Here is a 12,073-nt window from a genome sequence, read left to right on the forward strand (position 1 = left end):
ATTGTTCCCAGCACCGAGTGTACTGGTGCACACACATCCCCAACTGGTGCTGGTTTCAGAAGAGAGAAGACAGTCGGTCTCCTTCAACGACGGTCAGGATATCAATTTGCCGTCAATCTACAACACGAGCGCCATAACGAACGGGCATATAAGATTTACTGATCCTCCATTATAAACTAATAGTTATTGCTCGGAAGATTGCGTATAGTCAATTATAGTTGAGTTGATGTGTTTGTTTGTGTACGATTAGTTCATTGCAACGATGGCCAACGAGGAACACTTCATCGGCGCAACAGTATCGTATACCTTAATTAGCAGTTAACAGTCCAGGAGCCATCGATGCGCAAGAATGCCTGCGTTTTAACGCGTTCCGCGCAGCGTGGGTCGTCGGTGACCCATGACATTTATCAGAACTGAAACTTCTGTGAAATGGTCATGAAGATCTTCCAATTCAACGCAGCTACAATTGAATGTTGCAATTTAACCTTTTTCAACCCTTCAACTACATTTTCATCCAAAAGGCGCTCACCTCGAACAACATCTCCTCGTTTCTTTACAAAATGAAATACAACAATAAAAACACTTGGAATTATTAAACAGTGCGCCGCGAATCAAGATTTGGGATAGGCCGGCACACGTATCGCCCGCCGTTTTCCCTTTCGACAGCCCGATCCTTATAAGAAGCGATGCTGCGCCGCAAGCGCGTCCACGGGGCACGAAACGAAACGAATTCGTGGCCGTGGTGCGCGGAGCATAATCGCACCCACGAGCAACGCCATAATCGACTGTTACGTTACGTCTTTATCGCCACGGGTGTGCGGTGGATTCGCTGAGAAAACCGCGCACGCCAATTTCTGACGAGGGCGTGGCGTCGTTCAACGAGATCCGCAAGGACAGAGACGCGGAGCTTTAAGTCCGTTGCGCCACCATTTGCATCCCGCGCCACGGAGTTTCTTCTTTACCTCTGTCCTCGCTTCACCCCCACGCGTATGCGAATCGAAAAAGCCACGGTGACGCTGACTTCTTTCAAGGTGAACGCCGGTCGAACCGTGGAACGCGACGTCCAAGCGTGCGTCGACTGCAGATCGACGGCAGTGAAACGGATGTGGCTCTTCACTCGTCGGACGTTAGTCCCGCCTGGTCTCGCCGCCAGATCGTCGCGCTAAGGAGATAAGGAGCATCTAACACCCGCCGAAACATGGGAAAACTGTTGACGCCAGACTTACCCGCCAAAAGCGGGAACAGCCAACGCCACGCCCTCAAGGGACATAACCTCGAGTCTCCACCAACACATCAGACTCGAATCCAGACCGCGGAGCTAGGCACGACATCCTATCGCTTCTAGTCCGCATTCGTGTGTGTTTCCTTCTCGAGTGTAACAAAGCCTATCCTTTGTAATAAATTAAATACATTACTTGGAGAACAGGAGTGCTCTTCTCTACCACGTAACAACCTCGGAAAAGGGTTCACGACCTACTTGTTACGATTTGGATGAATGAAAGGTAGCTCCAGAGAGCTGTCCTCTAGCCACAAACTCTCAAGTCGAATTCGCAACAAGAGTTATAAGATATTAAGCCTTTTACAAACAGAATTGGAACACTGAATCTCCGGTCACTCTTGCTCTGATGGACATTCTCTAGAGATTTTCTTGGGGTTGGATGCAACGGTTGATTGCTTATATTGAAACTGATGGTATAGTGGTGCGTTAGTGGGACACGAATGAAGGAAGTCACGTACGCCTGCAGACGTTGGAATCTGTGAACCTTTTAGGTGATAAGATATCGTCAGATATCACCTGATGGAGGATTCTGTAGACCTACGAATCCTGGAGTTTTGGGTTGCATCGTTGATAAGATATGTAGTCTAGGGCTAACAGCATCCAAAAGTGTTCAGTGGACAGTAGTTCTATTTATTTAGGTCCATACTGTTTATGAGTTAGAACGATTCATATCGATCTTAATCATACTTCTGAACTGCTCTTTGATTTTTTAAAGCCTTCGTAGCTGCATCTTGTAAATGGTGTAGAGATCTTTCAGTGGGTACAGTTTCATCGTGATTAATCTTCTGTGCGTCAAGCTGTTCCCTCGTCGATCGTCCAGGAATATTTTTATTTAAATCTTTGCTTATTAAATGCAGAACGATGATTTGAACTTCGGTACGCCCGCGAGGCATACTTGGAGTGCAAATGGTTAATGTGGAATATGATTGAAATCTTAGGCTCACGCGCGGGAATAGATTGAAATCGTGAAATCACGCACACGTGACAGCGGTAGATTAAGTGTTAAGCCTCATTACAGTTAAAATACGTTCGTATAGATACCCTACCTTTTTAAGCGAATCATGGTTTCCATAAATACCGCGGAAAGCAAAGTAAGATACTCATATTAGCGGAGTTCCTGCAGCTCGAATTTGGAGGTACATGAAATTTAAGCACTCATAATTAATTCGAATTTGAGGATTATCCGAATACCCCCTTCAAATACTTAGATTCCTATTCCGATAGTAAATACGTATTGATAAAAATTCTGCAAATGTCAATCTCGAAACTATTACCAAGGCATGAATCACAATGCAACAAAGAAAGCTAGGAATTTTAATAAAAGAAAGAAGAAGATAACAACAATAGATAAAGAGGTAGGGCGTACATGCATAACAGCTAACCCAAGGTATTGTTCAATAGCTGATTGAGTAACAATTAATGATACAAGTAACTCTCGGAAGTGCTCTCGATTACACCTCCTCGATCTGCCTGACCTGCAAACATTAACGCGCGTATCCCATCGACAGCTAGAACGATAGGCTTAGTTTTCTCAAAGCGTAATTATAGCCCCGTGGCGTATCGAAGGAACACAAAGACTAAATTAACGCAGAGCGGATGTGAGCCTCTCCATAATCGAACTGAAACAATAGGCGCGACTACCACGCTCATCGACACGAGGAGTGCAGTAAAATATGCGGATATTTCTCCGAATAGTAAGAAGCCTAGCCCTGGGATATCATCGTGCGTCATATTTCCAACGCAGAAAAGAGAAAGTGATCCTACGCAAACGGACTGCACGAAAATCTCTATAGCTACGGACCAGTACACCCTTCTTTCTTTCTTCTACAAGAGAATCTCGCGATTAGAATGAATCGATCGGGGCGCACCAATGCGCAACCGTAGCTTAATGCTATTCATAGGCTCCGCTGCAAAGTGATCGTTTCGAATAACCCTCTCCCGAGGCTCCCCACGTCACTCACAACTCGCAATCCCAGCGAGTGGCTCGCGTGCTCGCACTCGCACTCGCGTATCTCTCTTTAGGAGCTGAATGAATTCGATCGCGTAATGAAAGAGCATTGTTTCCAAGCATAATAACCCCAGGAAGCATGTGCTTCCAACAGCTGACACGATCCTGCGTGTTGGCCTTGCGTAACACGTGTTACGTAATGGCTGCCGCGATGATGACAGAGCCTTGGATCGCCGTGATCGGCTTTGTCCCGAGCTAAATATCGATCACTGTCCCGCGCGCCGCGAGCTTATTATCACGGTACCGTTGCGCGATTTCCCACTGTCTTAGCCTCCCTTCCGTTCCAGAAGGAAAACCTACCGGCCGGCAGACTCGTTATGAAAGACTGTAAACTCTGTCGCCAGGCATTGCGCAACGGAGCTTGCGCATTCGCAATAGTTTCGCCTTCGGCCACGGCTTCGTTTCGACCACGCCACCACGCTGCACAGAAATCAACCAGGTCGTCTGCGCGAATCCGCTTTCCAGGTCATCGGCGACTGTTGGCATTACGGACAGCTTTCGTTGAAGAGTTTCTTCCGTTTTTCTTTTTGCACTATCATGCACTATAGAGTGTTCCATGATGGCCAGACACGGGATGTTGGTGATTCTACAAATTTTTATTTAAATATAAAATATAGTTATTCAGTTAAAAAAATTGAATAATCGGAATCGACCCGTTTTATTTAAATAATTTTTTATTTAGTTAATGCCCTACTCTGTATACATATGACGGAATAAGTCGAAACGTAGCTCCTTTGGTGTCACATATCTTACATGGCTTCTGTCAGTTAAGTGAAATAGAGATAGATGGAGGCTTGGAATAATGCAGCGTCTGCTGAATGAAATAGAGACTGGTACTCCGCAATGTAATTTTCAGGGATTTGCAATTGAAATTGCATCTTTGACCCTCCAATGCCGGAGCCTGGACGGCGATTTGCGCAAGGTGGTGCCTGGGTCATTTATGACCCACGCCTTTTCTTTTTGAAGCAACTCACTATTACTTACGTACTAAAGATTCTATCTTCTATTCCGCAAATTAAAATAAACAGTTGAATCACGGGTCTCGAAAGACCCGGACCGCCAGCGAAGCCGACGACATACTTTTTCATTTACAGTTTATTGACAATTTCTCAGCTATGCCACTAGCTACGGGACACCCTATACGTATATCCCGTGTGTCAGCGAATAGGCGTGGATTTTGCAATCGAAGGAACGCCGGGAGACAAAGCAAGGTAATCGCCGCGATAAATTTTCGCGGGAACGGACTTTACTGTTAATCACAAGGCATTACGTATGTATATTCGTTATAGGTGTTGCGTCTACCCATGGTCATGCTTCGCGGAGGAAGTCATTCGCGCGGCCAATTGTCGGAATGAGTTAACAACATCCTGCAATTAAAGTACTTGCTCCGATATAGTTCCCGGAGGTGTTGGGCGGCGAATGGTCGAAAGACATAGACTAAGGAATACGGTAAAATCGTTTTGGCTTAAGTATTAGAAACAGCGGCGGATTTAATGGCCAGCCGATGAGCAGTTGCCGCCTGGGCCCTGCGCAGAAGGCCCCATCTTCCAAAAAAATTTGGATTTTATGCAAACTCTATATTTTTTTTGTTTCCCAAAATTTTCATACCACATGCGCGTTTTACATGTATTTGTAATTCTGTCATGTATACAGGGGTCCCAGAACATTTGCCACCTGGACCTTTTTCCTTATATGCTCCAGAGATTATAATCCTTCGTTTTTCTTTTTGGAGAAAAATCATTATCCTCTAGGATGCTAGTATCTGATTACTGGTAATAAGTGGTGCACTTCTATTACCTGTAACGAACTTGGAAAATGTGACTACTCTGACTGGCGTCGGCGTGTTCCCACGCCGAGAATTTTACACCTTGTTCACGGTCTTGACGTGCATTCACCTCCATATTTTCTGGAAAGCATCGAAAGTATTGTTCAAGACTCCCTAAATGTTTACTTTGGGACCAAATCAGGGAAAGTGTTCACTTTCTACGCTTTGTGCAAGACTTTTTCCAGCAGATGTAATAATTTAGAAAGGCCTGACACACTTGAGATCGGGGCACTTTTTAAAACTTTCTGCCGGCTAACCCTCGGACGGCGAAAGGTTCTAGTGACCGCATAGAAGTCCACCGAGCCCAACACCGAAGCTACTGTGGACGATTTGCGAACAGTTCAGCTAGAATGTGATCCTAAAGTGGATGTACCGCCGAGGAGTCCTTCCGAAAGCAATCAACATAAGGCATACCGATCGGTTCACCAAGTATTGTCAAATATGACTTGCAAATTGGCGAATCGATCAGTGGCAGGTGCAAGTAACGGCGACGGGACTTGGTAATTAAACGAGGACAGCGGCAGTGAGTCTTGCTTTGCTAGACACTTAACCGTTGCCTCTTTGTAGCCGTGCAAATGCAATTTAATCCGACTTGTCGGCTGCCACGCGTTCGCAACTCCTCGATAAATCCAAGTTAACCCCTCGACTACCACGAGTCAAATATCTTGATCGGTGTCATCAGTCTCTGCCACTACTGTCGAGGCGTCTCTGTCTCGCCGATCAGCAAAATCGGCGACGTTACCCAACCGGGCCCCCCACCGAAAGTCAGCGAAGCCGTTGACGAATAACGCGCAAAACGTCCTTTCGTCTTTTTGCCGCGGCTAGACGCGCGTGAAATTAAATTCCACGATGAAAGAGACGACGTGAAAGTGAATTACGACCACGCAATTTCTTATCGCTGAAGACTACGCGCTAACCTTTCGATTCGCGACGGTGGATCGAGTGTAGAGTAACAAAGTCGTATGAATTGCTGATTACCAGAGATGGTCGAGTGTTTTGTGGGCTTGTATGCTCCTTGTCGATCATGGAGGATGAAACAAGCGCGCTTCGACGTGGTATGCAGTAGGGATTCACACGCGAGGCTCCCGCGTCACGCAAATCGAGGCTCGTCAAGAAATCTTGGAAATAGTCTATACGCTTTGGGCGTTCTCCATTTACTTACTCAGTATCCCTGAATGCATGCACGCACTGGTAGCGATATTACATTATGCTCGCCCCTAGGATCCAGTCGATTCGACTGCCACTGACCAAAATCACGCGACGCTTTAATTAATGGAATTGAATGTAGCTGTTCCTTCAGTTCTCGTTATCTTCTTGAGCATACGTGCAAGTATCAACCCTGAGGGTAAGATAGAAATGCGATTCGGCTCATTTCGAGGTCGGATAAGATTGAATTAGTGGTCTTATAGTAATGAGAAGTAGCTCCTGCACCCCTGTCTATAATCACGATACGATTCTTCAGATTATAGTCGGTGCAGAAGACGTGTGGCTGTTTAAGCTCTTCGATTCACTTTCGTTAGAAATCAATATAGCCGGGATCGCGTAATGCGGAATTACTTCACAATTTAACTTATTTTTATTTTGTAATAAATTAATTTAATTTCGGACGAACAACTAATGTATTATTTTTTTAACCCATGCCCCACCTTGGCTACACCCATGGTCCAAGGCTTACTATTTATAAAAGTGTATTATTGTTGATATGGGGATTCTTAATCTACGTGTTGTGGATCGTTGGATATTTGAATTTCTGCGGCATCTTTCCAGAATTTCACCATTCGATTCGCGTATAACACGAACGCTGTGTGTACGTGGATTCCCACAGCATCGAATACGGTTAGGTCACCATTGTCCATGGTCATGGGCCGTCTAGGTGGTCCTCGTGAAAAGGAAACGTGCATAATATATGCGCGCGCGTTTTATTACGGCACGCGGGCAAACGCATAAAGGCAGAGCCGCTTTATACGCGACACGAGTTCACCGACACGTTGCTTTATACTGCGCACAGTGATGGGGCCACGTGTGACGCAAGTGATACGCCAATGACGGTTTTTTCGTCTGTTGAAATTGCACTTTATAAAAACGAAATGCAATTATGATGATAATGAGAGCTTTATTGCATACATAGCGAATTACAATATTGATGAGAGCACCGTGTATAACGGTATTTATGGCCTGATGGTCGCATCCGAAGTTAGAAGACGGACGGAAAAGACAAACCGAAGTCGTGATTGATTTCCTGTCCATCATGGACTACCTAACTACAATATATAGAATTGGTCACAGATGTGCCAAGATTATTGTACCAGATACTATCTGTTATATTGTAAACAGTTGGTACTCTGTTATTGTGTGAGTAAAATAACCTATAATAATGCTTAACGAAGAAGCACCGAATTCTCCTAAACGCAACAATATGTTATGTAACAAGGAGGGGGGGGGGGGGGGTAGAAATTATATTGCAGAATGCGAGGTACAGCTTTCCTATTAATCTAATCTGATCCATCCAGTGGCACACCCAAAGGAAAGTCAAGGGGCCCTGGCAACCCCCAAAGAAAAAGGGAGAAGGAGATTAATATAATCACGACTGAAATAATTCAAGAGCTTTGTAAACAGAAGAAGAAATGAATTGTTTTTCTTCCCTTATCTAACCTTTGCGTCGGTCATCTCGAAAATAGTCGCAATATATACATACAAAATAATGAAATTTGCTTAATCGTCAACTGTAAGACCAGTAACGTTTTACACTAACCCGCGTTAGAATAACTTGGCGGTGTGCAGTACCATTCCAGTTAAAGATATGACGTTATTGTTAACGGGCTAAAATAGGTATTGTTACCTCAATAAAAGAACGTTCTCCTGCTTAAAGTTCTACTTTCCCCATACAATCCTTTTACAGTGATTTTCCTTGGAAACTAATATCCCTTGATTAACCGAAGCAGATTCGCCGCTGGGATTCCCAGGGCACCGTAGGCAACAGAAAGGGTTCTCACTGACATGGATTTTCAGGTGGTGCGGGACCTCCTCTTCTCCTACGTAGAAACCACCGATACGGTGTCCCGTAAAAGAAAAACCGTGGGAGGCGAAGAGAGTGCACTCGCGTGGGCCTGTATCCTGTACCGCGTCCATTTGTCCCTGTGTCCGTTTCGTTTGGCGACAGTAGTACTTAAACGCTATCGAGCAGAGATTATCTTTTGGCGGGTGTTAGAAATCTTGGATGCATTAGATTTTTCGTGGGAAATAATAGGAGCTTCTCTTAACGTACCACACGCAATATATTCTTTACTTGGAACAGAACAGGAATGAGATATCGACCCGGTGCCTTACATAGCAGAGAACACGCGCGTAATTTTGAGTGGTTGTTTCACCCACTATGGTTTATATAGGGTCACGCCCCCTTGAATCCACAACTCGAACTAAACAGGCTTTTGTTACAAAAATTCACTTAAGCCTACGCCCTTTGCAAGTTTGGTATGCCTCTCTTTGTGCGGTGATTTGGTAAATGCATCTGCTAACCTGTTCTCTGTTGGTACATGACTTATTTTTACATAATCTATATACAACGTATATACATATATAAATCTTTTATCATTAAATCCTTTTCTGCTCCTGATGACAGAGGGTACCTGATCGAACTATATTTTACCACCGGTCGGTAAGTCTCATTGTAACCGTTGTAGTCTTCGTTTACTTTAAACACTCATTTTGTGTAGATTATTTTTGCAGCTTTTGGTTTCTCGACGTATTCCCAACGTCTCGTTTCTTTTTAGCGCGTTAGACTCGGCCCGCTCTATTTCGTGTGTGCTCTTTACCGCCTCATCCACATCTTCAGGTTCGTCTACTGATAATTTTGCGGCAAAGTAATTTCCATAACTTTATTTTACTGCAGATTTCCATGGTTTAGAACTTCTTCTTGGATCTTGTTCTGCCAGAGTTTATTCTCCTCGGTTCCTTGGTCTGCGTTCACTTTGCTGTGGCGATTCTGCTTGCTTGTCCACACTACTGTTCGCACTCGGGATTTCTGCGTGCTGAATTTCACTGCCAGAGTCGTTGCTGGGCTCCGTATTTACATCTTGTATCGCAGCTTACGGCTCTTTGTTACTCTCTGGTTCCTTATCAGAAAAAGTCGACCTCCACAAGGAGTTTATTGTACTTCTTTTCTCGTGTAATCCTGTCTTTTTAAAGAAAACTACATCTCTACTCGTAACTATTTTTACAGTTTTAGGATCTATACAGTTGTACCCTCTTAGATGTTCGTTGTATCTTATAAAAGTTCCCTCTCTTCACGTCAAATCCCATTTATCTCTTTTTACCTTTAGAATGTGGATCATTGCTTTGCATCCAAATACCTTTGAGTGTCTCAGATCTGGTTTTTTCCCGGTCCATTTCTCTTTTGGCATATTTCCTTCGGGGGCTTTTAGTGTTTATTAAATATATTTCTGCCCAATACATTTTTGGTAAGCCGCTATCTAGTAACATTGATCTCACTTGCTCCACTATGGTCCTATTAGCCTTATAGTCCTTTCAGCAACGCCATTTCGTTCCGAGTTATACAGAACCTTGGTTTGGTGTTTGATACCTTTATCGTTGAGAAATGACTTCAAACTATGATTAACATATTCTCTACCATTCTCTGTACTAAGTACTTTTATAGTATGGTCCTTTTCATTTTCTGCCAACGCTTTGTATTTTGTAAAAGCTCCTAGCGCTTAACTTTCATGATTGACAAAATATAGTTACCTTTTGACTGCTGTTGTCAATAAATGTTATAAAATAATACACGTCTCCTATTGATTTATTTATTGATTTGCAGACTATTTTGTGAATGGAAAGCAGATTTGCTGTAAGGTTTGACACACATAGAACATTCTTGACCTTTATTTCTTCTCTTTTTCTCTCGACTATTGTTAATAGGCTCATTAGACCTTTCGATTCAGCACTAAGCTTCTCATTATTAGCAGCTATCACTGTGATGTCGCACTTTCCTTGTGCGTCTTTTATAAGTGATTTGTTACCAATCATATGTGGCAATACACAGGAATCTAAATTTCTTTGCATTACTCGTCCCTTACACAAGCTGTGACGAATGTCTTGTCCCCTGTAGAAAGCTTGAAATCATTTTTCCTTGTGTTGCGAAATCTGCATTTTGCAGCAATGTGCCCTAGTTTGTCGCACGCAAAGCAACGTTGCACCTTTGTATTGTACTTTTTCCACTAGTACTTGCTTTAGCGTATAATGCTGAGTCCTGCTCACCTCCTGCGAATCTTATCTCTACTAGCAGCTTCACCTTGATCATATAGCCTATGATCACTGTCCCTGAGCTTTCAAGTCCCATGATCATGGGCTTATAATTCTTCCTGTAGGCTCGAGAGTAGCGTGGTTCTTATTCTTTCTTATTCAATTTTGAAATTGATAATTTTATTAACATACTCGTCAATGGTGTTACAATCTATCAGTCTCTTAGAGATTAACGCCCTGAGCAATCATACTTTGCGTGTTATACTTGTTTTTGAATGCTCCTTGCAAGCTTTCCCAAGCTTCTTTCGCCGTTCCAGTGTCCTGGACATGCCATACTTACTTTTCCTTTCGATTAAGAGTATTATTTTAACTCGCGCCTTCGCTACCATTTTACTGTCTGCCGGGTATTCCGCAATTCCTGCGACACATCCCAGAGGCCTTCGTTTCTTAGGTATGCTTTTAGGGCAATTTCCAGCTTACATAATTTTCTCGGTCTCTTATTCTTTCAATCGGAAAACCATTATTGCCCATTTCGTTGCTAATCGTTAATACGTGGCCTTTTAAGGTTATCAGCTTGTGGCTCATGTGGCGCCAGAAATTCTTTAATTATGTTTAATTATGCGTATAATGTTTCTTCGAAAACATGCTAATGCTACTTTAACCTAACCACTTTTCAAACTTGCGATTTTTTTTTCTCGAGGAGTGGGAGAAACCACCTGACCACAAACAGGGTTGCCAAACGTGGAGGTTGGTTTCTTACTAAGTCCTTGAAGAAAATCCACTAGAATTCTACTATTTTTCTGTGCGTTGTCTGTGTGTGTGGAGGGGCACGTAGTTGGCATTAAAAAAAAATTACCCACACTGATCTATAATAGCGTTACTGCCAGTGTTGCCAACTCTATTTTGTACTGTATCTACGGTTTTACGGATTGTAAGCTGAAATCTACGGATTTTTTATCTTTTTCATGAATTAGTAACTTATAATCAGCAAAAGAATCACTTTTTTGTAAAGACTAATAACGACATCTGTTGCCACACATTTTTTGTTCATTGGTCCTGTAATAGAATCTCCCCCTTCCACAAAAAATATGCAACCAATGATCTATTAAAACGAAACAGAAGAATTAACCAATTTTCGCATCTTACGACTTGCAACGAGACACTCGAAACGTTGAGAGTGAGAGAACGATTTATTTAGAATTTGAAAGTGAGTTAATTTTATTCCAGTATTAATTATGTATTATTCAATATATAATATATATTATTTATTTCAGAATTTTCACTAATTTTCACTAATACGCTGGGACGAAGGTCTTTGGCGAAAACGACTTTCGGGGAAACATTATTTTTGGGAATAGCTCTTGTACTGAAGTGGAATTAGTAAAAGTCGATTTCACAACTTTTGCACGTGAACTTTTTTCGTAACTTGTGAAATTTTGTTGTGACAATAATTTTTTTGAGGATGTTAGGGGAGGGTCGAAATATAAGATTTCTAGAAAGAAGTTGGGAAAGGACGGTTTCCATGAGCAAGGGAATTAGCTTCTTTCATACATGTAATAATTAACACTTATGAAGAAAATCCGTAGATCAACGGATTTTTCAAAGGGGGATCTACGGAATTCTACGGAAAGTTTTACTCTTCTCTACGGATTTTCAAAAATCTCAGTTGGCAACACTGCCTGCTGCACTCTTAAAGCATTCGAGTGTCCACCCCCTGCGACGC

General features: G+C 42.9%; 1 long non-coding RNA gene across 1 annotated transcript; it reads right to left on the reverse strand.

Annotated features, from left to right (window-relative positions):
* Window positions 1-655: 655 nt before the first annotated feature.
* On the reverse strand, window positions 656-3,768 carry LOC143374101 (uncharacterized). Its single transcript, XR_013086607.1, has 3 exons — window positions 1,478-3,768; window positions 1,227-1,390; window positions 656-1,162 (listed from the first exon to the last, which is right to left on the reverse strand). It is a non-coding gene; the product is annotated as an uncharacterized LOC143374101 (long non-coding RNA).
* Window positions 3,769-12,073: the final 8,305 nt, after the last annotated feature.

The sequence above is a fragment of the Andrena cerasifolii genome, chromosome 1 (assembly GCF_050908995.1).
Source record: "Andrena cerasifolii isolate SP2316 chromosome 1, iyAndCera1_principal, whole genome shotgun sequence".
Taxonomy (NCBI): Eukaryota; Metazoa; Arthropoda; class Insecta; order Hymenoptera; family Andrenidae; genus Andrena; species Andrena cerasifolii.